Source organism: Quercus suber, unplaced genomic scaffold, assembly GCF_002906115.3.
Source record: "Quercus suber isolate HL8 unplaced genomic scaffold, Cork oak 2.0 scaffold_416, whole genome shotgun sequence".
NCBI lineage: Eukaryota > Viridiplantae > Streptophyta > Magnoliopsida > Fagales > Fagaceae > Quercus > Quercus suber.
The window spans coordinates 537,090-546,692 of NW_027069867.1; the positions used below are offsets into that span (position 1 = coordinate 537,090).

The 9,603-nt window shown below is 33.6% G+C and overlaps 1 non-coding gene across 1 annotated transcript; it reads left to right on the forward strand.

The window, feature by feature from the left end:
- The first annotated feature begins 8,272 nt into the window (after nucleotides 1-8,272).
- On the forward strand, nucleotides 8,273-9,603 carry LOC112025522 (uncharacterized). Its single transcript, XR_010624185.1, has 2 exons — nucleotides 8,273-8,778; nucleotides 9,443-9,603. It is a non-coding gene; the product is annotated as an uncharacterized LOC112025522 (transcript).

Genomic DNA, 9,603 nt, shown 5'->3' on the forward strand with positions numbered 1-9,603 from the left:
AGAATTTCATTTTAAGTTCAACTTTTAATAACTTTTGTTTTATAAAATCACCCTCATGTTTTTTTTTTTTAAATAAATATTTTCACTACCACTTAAGTGCATATGATTAAAACAAATAACCTCCATTATTGGTTTCTTAAAAAAAAAAAAAAATCCATTATTAAGAAAAAGAAAAAGAAAGAGAAATCAAATGGAGGCCACTTTGATAATTCCAGTTGTACCCTCCAATTCTCACTTATACATTACATAAGTTGTAAGTTGTAACTCCACCTTTTTGTCTTTCTAGAAAAGTCTCATCTTTGGTCTTAGATAGAGGGTTTAAACTAAAACCCATGGCCATGGCTTTAGAACCGCGGTGGCGGCGGCTGCTGCACCTCGCGGCTTCAGGCGTTTGTTCTCCACCACTTTCACTCCATCTTTCAATCCTCCTTCAGCCTCTGTGGCTGCTCAGCAGCGCGAAAAGGCGGAGCCCAGCACCAACCTCTTCGTCTCCGGCAAGCCCCTCTCTCTTTATTCCCATCATATCCTTCATTTCTTATCATATTTCTCTGTGTTCTCTTCTGGGTTTTCCTTAATCGTTCCCTTTTTCTACTATGTTGATGGGTATTTGACTGTATTGGTTTGTTGCTTTGGGCTATAGATTCCATGAGTTTTATAATAATAGTCATTGGGGGTACCATTTTTGGCCCTTTGGAAATTTATATTTGGACGTCTAGTTGGTATTAGTCTAACTGTAGCTGTAATTGTTTAGGATGGTGCAGTAGGATTAGAATGTGAGGTAAATCTAGAAGCAATTGTGTGATTTTATTTTTGGTTTATGACACACATGTAGATATAAGATAGTTACCTGATATGAAAAAAATTAATAGATTTTTTGGTCAGCAATTGGATTTGTAACATTTTGGCTTGTAAGTGCATTCTAAGGGTTTTTGGTTTAGGGTGGAAGTTTTGTTTACTCCTTACTTAGACCTTGCAAGAAATGTTTTCAGATGGTAGCTATAAGCAATATAGATAACATTATAGCTATAACTACTGTCTTCTTGCAGGGATGAAACTTAGATACAATAACTTAGGTGCAATACGTTAGGTTCCCCAATTGAATTCAAACACTTGGTTGCATTGACCAATAAGACAAAATAGTATTATCTTTTCCAATGACAATTAAATTCAAAACAACCAAATGTTTGAATTCAATTGGGGAACCTAATCTACTGTACGTATCTAAGTTTTGCGCTTTTGTTGTTGGTGAACATTGCACTCTTTTTGTTGGATACAACTTGCACTTTTGAATTGGTCTTCAAGCTTGTAAGAGATATTGTTGGTCAAGCACACATGTCGTTTAATGCTTTGTACTGTAAGTTTTACCCTTTTTGTTGTTGGTGAACATTGCACTCTTCTTGTTTGATACAACTTGCACTTTTGAATTGACATGTCATAAAGCTTGTATGAGATATTGTTGGCTCAGCATACATGTTGTTAACACTTTGGACCATTGATTTTGGTGGTTAGCACACTTCCTAATTGAAATAGAGTGAGCTCATAGGTTGTCATCTTTTTGGAGAGTGTTCTGGCTAAGAATTGACATTATTAGATGATTTTAGAGAGAAGCAAATTTGATGTAGATGAACAGTAATTGGCTTAGTTTGCCTGAATTTCTTGAGTTGGGATGGGATTGGTATCTATCTAAATTTTTTAGGAAGTAAAATATTCTATCTGAGAAGTGAATTCTCTAGGGTTAAAAAGAGTGGCATAATGATTAAAGCTTGCCTAGTGATGTCTTCTTAAAGTATAAATGTTTCTAGTTGTAGTTCTTATTTTGCTTTTCTCTTGAATTGTTTTCACTAGTATTTGTGTCTAATTTTATAAACACATGCACATATACACAAGAAGGGTAAAATACGGCCGGCTCTTCATCAATTTTGAGTTTATTATTTTTCCCAATGAGCCAATTGCTGAAGGACAGCTTTGCCTTCCTTTTGAAGCAAACAAAGCAAATTCATAACACTGAAAGTAACTCAACAGTTGATATTTTGAATTTGAGGTGCATTGTCACCATGCTAGGACAAAGAAATCGTTTTAGTTAGTTGGAATTGGTGGGAGGGAATTGAAGTCGATCAAACGAAATGCATTTTGGTTAACATCCCCGACACTCGAAAGCTATAGCTAGCATTCTTGAAACTTGACTATACAGGAGATGATCGATTAGTCGTGTCAATTTTACTAGTTTTCTCGAGTTTGTTTTCTGCATGAAGCCAGTAAAGTCAGGAACCTTCATTGGGTGAAAACGAAGTTGGATTGACGATTGATAAGCACCATTCTTTCCCAATGCTAATAATTATGTAATGGAAATAAAATTTGTAGTCTTTTGAATGAGAATATATATCTATTGCTCAATTCCTCACCTGTTTAAAGGTGGATTTTGCATTTATATGTTGTGAATTCACTTTCAAATGGTGGCCAGACACACCTTGGTGGGGTATACGTAGCCTCAAAGCTAAGTTTACTGAATTTTAACATGATTAGGTTTGATAATCACAATTACCGAAAGAAAATAAAAAGGTTTGAGAATGGACTTCATGGGCAATTAACTTAGAATTATTAAGCTGGTTAGGTAATGGTGTGGGAAGGCACCATTGGTGGCAAAGTAACATGATTGGGAATTGAGTAAATGGTTGTCCAACAATGAAAAATATGTGCAGTGCTTGGATGGATTAGAGTAACAAAGACGCAAATGACTTTACTCTAGTACTCTGGAATCGTTCAGCCACAAAATGGTTGATATCTCTTATCAGTAGATTAATGTTACTCTACAGCTCTCTCTCCTGGGGTTGATAGAGCCCTGTTGAATGGATGGTTGAATTTGTTAATGGAATTTTTTTTTCCTACTGATAAAGAAAAAAAATAAAAGAATGAGAACCTTGCCATGAATGACAGCAAGTTGCCTGTTGTAAACCACACATCACATATATTGACGAAATAGGAAATAGTGCAGTCAAAATATATATTGAGGCACACGGTTAATTTACAAGCATAAACAATGTTGAAATAAAATATTGAAATTATAAGGGGGTGTGGATTAATGGTAGGAGTTCTTATCTTATTTTACATGATATTGAGCAGAAATTGACTGGTTTAAAGACCTTTTTTTTATTCAACCAAAAAAAAAAAAAAAATAGTAATAGTGAAATTCTTGGGTCATTTTTTGAATTTGAAATTCTATAGTTTAAGTTGTTGAGTAGATTTCCCCTTGAAAAAAAAGGTCAGCCAAATTAATGTATTAAAAGTTTCAACTGATGGAACCTTGACAACACACTTCACCTAAGTTGTTTAAATATATAACACTTGCAATTTACCTGCATATATTTTAAGTAAAGGGCCAATAATAATGGAGTCTCATGCCATCATAGTTGCAAAAGATAATATGATATCTCGCTTTATAAATCTGCACACTTTCAGTAATTAATGAGTTGTCTAGTTCGTTCTGCAATCAATATATCTCTTTCTTAATTTAATAATCATAGGTGGAGGGTCATGCTAAAGGTCCCACCTGCCACATACCAATTTCTTAACCTAACTCTATCAATGACCTCTGTTTTTGGGCATCTCCTCATTCATGCAGTAATTGAAGCGGCCACCTTCCCTAGGACCTGTTTGGTATAATTTATAAGCTGATTTTTTTTTTTTTTTTTTTTTTTTGTTTTATTATTTTGATTTTTATTGTTGTTCGAAATCTCCTACATTACTATAGGAATATATTTTTAAGCTGATTTTTTTTTTTTTTTTTTTTTTTTGTTTTATTATTTTGATTTTTATTGTTGTTCGAAATCTCCTACATTACTATAGGAATATTTCTCCTCCACTTCAAGGCTTCAATCCCTACGTTCTTAGTATCTAAGAAGGTGTTATTAGACCAACACGATCATTAACCGTTGGCTTATTTGTTAAATCATCATATATACGGTCTTCTGAATTTTTATTTTATTTTTTTTTAAATTTATTTTAAAAATACAATAATGCTTTTCTTAACATTTTCTTTAGTAAAATAAGTTAACGAAAATAAATTTTTCATACACACATAGTACTTTGTTTACTTACGTTCTAATTATGTATCTAATATATACATCTTCTCACTCACAAAATATGTATCTCACAAACGAGTCCAAATCTTCTGTCTCATCAATTGTGCTCCACTTCATACTCCACCAATAAAATTTAGACAGCTAGCCTCTCTTATTAAAAAAAATATCTCATTAAATGAGACAACTAGCCTCTCTCATTAAAGTCAGAGTTATCTTATTTAATGAGAGAGGCTAGCTGTTCAAATTTTATTGGTGGAGCATAAAGTGGAGCACAATTGATGAGACAGAGGATTTGGACTCCACTTCATACTCCACCAATACACCCTCACTCCCTCTCTCTTATTTATTTATTTAATTTTTCTATTTTCAAGGTGTTTCGAGTATTTTGCGTGGTCTTCATCAAGGTTGTCAACACCAATTTGACATAAATCACACGTAATTGGGTGAGATATAAATATAGAACTCATTAAAGACTAATTGGCTTTATACAAACAACCTACCGGTTTTATGAGTTACAAGAAAGGATAGTTGTAATCTAAACACACAGTCACACACATGCATGTATTAGTCATGTAGAATTCAACCCTACTACGTACGTTTCTATGATGTTTCCAATTATTTCATACAGTATTATAATGTATGGCGAAAATCATCGATAGATCAGGTTTCTTATAGGCTTGTTAGACCTTATAAGATGGTCGTGCTAATATATATAGCCTCAAGTGCATTTTTTTCATATAATTATAATGTATTGGGTAGAAAAAAGGAGTTAAATATGATTTTTGGGAACCCATAATATATATATATATATATATATAAAAACAAACTCCATTTTCGACTTGTAAGTGGGAAGAACGAATATAGAAATAAATATAAAGATTATGATGAACATGGAGGCTAGACATTTTAGGGATCATCGGTGAAAAGTATGAAAAATAAGAGTGACCTACTTATTAAACTAAAGACCAACTAGTGGAGTTGGTTAGATACACTCCAGTGATCAAGTTAGTAAAAAAAAAAAAAAAAGAAAAAAAAGAAAGAAAAAAAGAAAGAAAGAAGGATGAAGACTAAATTATAGAGTTTTAGCAAAGAATGAATACATCTTCTTTTAATGAGAAGTGCTTTTATGGTTTTCTATAAAAGAATTAGCATCAGGCGTTTAAAAAAAAAAATTGTTATTTTGCATATTAAAAAGTTACTTTATCTATTTTAATACACCGCTTTACAATATATCATACATAACATATTCTATTTTGTTACCATTTCAATTAAATATTCTTTCTTTATTCTTTTTAATTATTTTTTTTATAATCAATTTTTTCTTTTTTGTTGTTCCCAAAGGCATTGAAGACATATTAAGAGAGAGAAAATTAAAATAATATAAATTAATTCCAACAATCACGAAGAGCGAGAACCGTTGGAATAAAAAAATAACCAAATAATAATACAATTTCTGATCACCATACTGTGCTAAAATTAGAATTGCACTATAGCTTGTGGCAAATAATTATTCTGGCATTTGGCACATCTCATATAGGTGGTTTTTTAGTTTTTGGCGTGTTAAATGTTAGAAATTTAGCATTTAACACACATGATGCTATTGCTCTAAGAGGTGGTGGGTGAAATCCTCCCCATGGAATCAGTTATGGGATTTGTTAATGTTGCAATTCATGGGGTGACAAGGAAAGAAACAAGAAAACTTTATTGAATTAGAGACACAAATGAAGTTGCAAGCTTTAAGATAATATTCCTCACACAAGATTTTGCAAATGCTTTCCAAGAAAATTTTTCTTTAGGGTACAACTAAGCTAGAATTCTTTAAATAATAATTTTGGAGAATTTTGTGAATTTCTCTAATGGGTAAAATATTTCCAAAAAAAAAAAAATGTAGGATATCTATATAGAAAGTGATGAGATTCCTTTGAAAATGTAACTTTGGGATTCACTTTGGTTGGAATGATTCTTAAAATAATGGTTTGACTATCACTTACCGTCAAGAGACAAAAAAAAAAAAAAAAAAAAGTCTCTTTCCCTTTTGGGGGAGGGAGAGGGAGAGGGTGCATCTATGAAGCATGAGTGCGTTTTCGGATTCGGGTGTGGATTCGGGACTCGGCAATTTCTGAAAAAGTTGGGTGTGGGTGCAGCGATTAAAAAAAATTATTATTTATATTTTCTATATATTTTTACTATTAAAATATTATTAAAAACACATTACTATGCCTTGATTCACAAAATCTGAGTTTGTAGGCTAGAGTTCGTAGATATAGATTCACTTGTGCTTTGAACAGCTGAAATCAGATTCACTTGTGCTGGAGTTTGTAAGATCTGGAGTTTTGCACATCATTTTGAGTTTGTAAGATCTAGAGTGTTTTGCATATCATTCAAAGCCGATTTTGGCTGTTCCAACAAAATTCAAGGCTGATTTCAGCCATTTTGGTCGTCGGCTGATATGGCCCAATTTTGGCCGAATTGCTTGGTTCAGCACGAATCGAGCCGAGTTGGCATGAAGTCGTGAAAAAAAAAAAAAAAAAAAAAAAACCTCAGATGTGGCACCGACGCATGGGCAGCTGCATCAGATGCCACACCTGCGTCGAACTTCGATGCGACACCATCCCAGCCGTGTCCGTGCTTCATAGGGGTGCATGCAAAATTTTTCTGAAGTTGGGCATTCTATGATTCTCACTTGAGTGAGACTAACCTCGGTCAAGCAAGCTTTAGGATCTCACTCGAGTGGATGTTAGGCGAGCATTGAGTGATACATTGCCTGTCATGGTTCAAACCCACTTGTCCTCACTTGTACACTACTTAACCTTCGCTTGACTCTTGCTTAAGCATGCTTGTCTAAGTGATGATCGACACTTTCTAAGTGCTGAAATACCTTCTTTGTTTGCCGATTGCACCGTGCTTGCATCGTGGTCTCACTCGAGCGGGCTTGTGCTCACTTAAGCAAGCGATTAAAGTTTTGTTTTTACTCAAAATTTCAAGAGGAAGCTTTGCTTGAGGAGAATTTCACCATATCTTGAAGAATTTAATGGTGGTGCTGCCTTAAAAAATGTGGAGCGGGGAAGGGGGACGATCCCTTTGTTGGCCTTCGACCTGACGGGTGGAAGGTTTGGTGTCAAACTTCCCTTGGGTAACCCAATCTATAGATGTAGGGTTGTGGGTTTGGGCCACTAGGGTTAGGCTAATTTGGATTAGACCTTCCTAGCTTGACTTTGGGATCTACGCAACTTTTAGCTTCCATAACCAATAAAGTAATAAATAGAGCTCTCATTTTTCATTTTAATAAATATCTAAAATTAAATTTTTTTGTTGAACTTCATTTTGGTCCTTCAATAAAGGGGATAATTTCAATTTCTTCTATATACATAAATCATGTAAGTTTAGTCTCTTAGTGTCCATTTGGCTTCAAATTCTTTTTTTTTTCTTTTAGTTTTTAATTTTTATGTACAACATTTTAAAACCTCATTTTTTCTAATTTTTTTTTCTAAGTATAACTATACTTTAGTACACTCTTAACAAAAAAGATAAATAAGTTGATACCAAGTGCATACTTAACTTTTAAAATCAAGTTAATCTAATCCTTAATCAAGTCATCTTTTTTGGATAAAACTAACTTGATTTTAAAGTTGAGAAACAAAATTGATTCAATTAAGTTGAAACCAGGACAAAGGTACATTTACCAAAATTATAGTTTGGTTTAATTCTTCTAATGAGTTATGACCAATAAATGAAAAATAATTTTTCACTTTATCCTCTTTGCGTGAATAAGGATATATATTAAAAGATGAGGTGTTGAATACCATGAACTTTTGATGTCAGTTATATTTACCTATAAAAAGAGTTTCTATAAATATAAATTCAACTTATTTGCAAAGAATAATGTTACATATTTAACAAATTCACAACAAATCTTAATCTGGCCCACGACTGACTACGTAGGATTTATTACGAAATTTGTGTAACGAATAATGTCATAAACCGTTTGTAAAAATAGCATGAGCTTTTGAAAATTACTTTTGGGTTAAAAATAAAAAAAAAGTTGGAGTGCCTATGGAATAGCAGCCCACGACTTGACTTTGAGTTGGGCGTAGTGGGACATTATGGTAATAAATGAGAAAAGCATGGGCGATCTTATACCGTTATAGATAGAGACAAAATCCACCCCACACATTGAGTTACTTATTCGCCTCTATAAAAACTGGAATACTATTACAGAAAGAAAGAAATTAGAAATGAGAAGGAAAGCTACACAGCAATGGCAGCATTCGTGATTCCCCGCAACCCTAAGCCCAGATTTCAACAACAACAACAAACAGCATCATAGTGTTTTTTTAGTGTCTCATATACGGATGAAGTTTCTATTGTGCTGTGGGGTCATGCGCCCTGACAGGGTGGTGAAAAGTAAGGAGGAGGAGGAGGAGGAGGAGGGGGAGACTACGAGGCTGGCGCCGCTGGCTCCGGCTCGGAGGCGGAGGAGGGTGCGGCGAGCGTCGGCGGGTGAGGCGGAGTGGAAGCCGAGTCTGTGCGCGATATCGGAGGACTTGGTGATGATAGAAAAGAAGAAGAAAAAGGAAGAGGAGGAGGAGGAGGAGAAGAGGAGGGCGAGTTCTGAAAGGGTCGCCAACTCCAAGAGGAAGACTAAAACTGCTCCGTCTCGAGCCCGTGTTCTCTTTCGTAGCTATAGCGACGACTACGAGTATGTTTCCCAACTTCACGTGTTACAAACTATATATTTTTTACAGAATATGTGGTGAGTTACTGATGGACTAATAAGAATTGATCACGTTAATATAAAAAATGTTCTAAAATAGTTTTACTTTACCTTTATTCTATTTTTTTTAATTTTCGTGATTTTGTTATATAAACAAACAAATATCTTGACTTAATAAAAAAATTATATATATATATATATATAAATATAATAGGTGTGGATAATTACAAACAATATTTTTTAATAGGATAAAAGGTCAAAGACACCAAATTTTAGGATTAAAGTTTTGTTGTTATAAATTATTAATACAAACGGTATTATCTCAAATCCTAGTTGTCTTTTCTTATTTCACTGTAAGAGATTTTACCGGTTGGATTAATTGTAATTCGCTAATTATAATCATGATTTAGTTATATTTTATTGATCATTAATTTTTATGGATTGGAGTTTATTTTATATATATATAGATTACAATCTGGATAAAGAGAACTTATGCCTTGTTGAAAAAGAATTTTTGAAATTGCGATTTTTTTAATACTAAAATCTTAGACATGTTTAGGGGTAGTCGTTAACTTGTTATGGTTCTATGTGGCATTTTATGTGATGATTGGTTAAATTGGATATAAGTTTTTGGTGGAAAAATTTTCAGGAGAAGTCACATGCCGACGATTTTACCGACATTTGCTCCGGCACCATTCATGTTCTGACGGCGTTCACCTGAGCTTTCTAGTTATACGGGAGTGTACATAAGTAAATCGGATTGTATGAATCCAAGTGTAAATTCTGGAAATAAATGCTTTTATTATTTAA